The following is a 1,811-nucleotide window of genomic DNA, read 5'->3' on the forward strand; positions in this document are numbered from 1 at the left end:
GTGTTTGTGTTGAAGCGTTAAAAAGAAGCTGGGGAGTTTTAAAGCGAGGAAGCCAAGGGCTAACCCTAACCCTCCACTAAAAATAGGCAGACAAGTGTCTCCCCCCACCCCCGCCGCCGCCCCAACCTGCCAAGATGAGTGATAGCATGAATGAATATTACTAGATCTAGTATTATTCACTCCTCGTGATAATATTAGAACTTCATTCCCATGCTCATGATACAGATTTTCGAAATATGTCAAAATCACTACTGTTTTTAACCCGCCTGATTTCATCACAGTTTGCTATGTTAGCGCCATTGAAATATAATAGACATTCTGGTAGTCTACCCTATATGTTTCTATAGTTAGCACGCACGCACAATCTCACACTTTAACCAGCGGGGATCTATCTGATTGCTGTGGGTTTGACAGAATGTTAGCAATTTATTCCGTAACGTAAGAATACCGATAAAATAGGAAACAGCATAAATGACGAGGTGCTTTAGCGTTATTGGTTACCAGAACTCGATCGTCAGGCAGTGACATCTTAATGCTCGCAGACGCTCACGCACTGACGTCATCGCATGACGTCAACACTTATTACCTCTTCAGTTCGCTGTGCGGTCATGCACAAATACGTATGTCTATAGTTAGTGTACCGTTGCTACGTTTAAGTGCCTCGCGACTTACTATAGCTGCTAATTCTAGCAATCGATGACGTAGCGATCGTGACGTCACGTGAGATGTGACACTATCTCTATGTAGCATGCAGACTGTAGCTAGGCGACCGCAGCGTGTAACTCATTACGCCTGGAGGAGCCAAATCACGCGCCCTGCGTCTTCTGGACACTTGACCGTGGACAGTACGTCGCTACTGCTGCTGCTAAGGCCCGAAAGGGTAACAACTATGGCAACACCCCCCTCCCCCCCGCGCGCCATGGCCGTATTATTATATACTTATATTATTATATACTTATATACTTATCGTGAGCACATATACTTAGGATCAGTTATCTACGAGAAATGTTTGATCCAAATTAATGACTTAGTTCAGTATTGATAAGGCAGAATATCTTCCGAACCTCATTAAAGCGTGCGATCGATTACATGGGCAGACGTGTTTGTTTGCATGCCTGTAATATATGCTGAGAGAAATCACAACTTGTTGAATTTCGTATTTAAAGAATAGTAAACATGTTTTATTATAAAAATGTAAATTTATTATTTCAATCTCCCGATTCCCATGAACACCGAACGAAATTATTTAGATTTTTTGGTTTTGTAGGCCGGCGGTGGTATGATGGTATCACGAGTGAGAAGTTGTACATATATATAATGCTAAAAGAATTAAAGTGATTACGTCCCGAATTTTCTATGGTAAAATTTGTAAAAAAAAATTGCCATTTTTTTACATTAAAAGTAAAAACTAACGGGACTAAACGTATCGTCAAATTCTTACCTGATAAGATTGTTTCTCAACTAGTTAAAAATCCAAAAAACCTGGACGATTTTATATTAATGTTCCCAACATTAATTGCTTGCTATGGGCTATGTATCAGTCACGAGTATATGTTCACATCGAACAATATAGTAAAACAGGAAGTATAATGCAGCAATTTAACCATAAAAAGTGAACAGAATTACTTTTTTAAATTTTTACTATTTACGGTGACGTAATCACTTTAAATATAATCATACTAGGGTCGAATCCATTTTTTACAATTTCCCTATACGCACACGCTACGCGAAAGTGCGTATTTATCCAGAAATCTATCATTTCTCTTGTAGTTATATATTTAAAATGGAGAGCATAAATTCACGAGTAATTT

This window comes from Priapulus caudatus, unplaced genomic scaffold (genome assembly GCF_000485595.1).
Source record: "Priapulus caudatus unplaced genomic scaffold, Priapulus_caudatus-5.0.1 Scaffold2550, whole genome shotgun sequence".
Taxonomy (NCBI): Eukaryota; Metazoa; Priapulida; class Priapulimorpha; order Priapulimorphida; family Priapulidae; genus Priapulus; species Priapulus caudatus.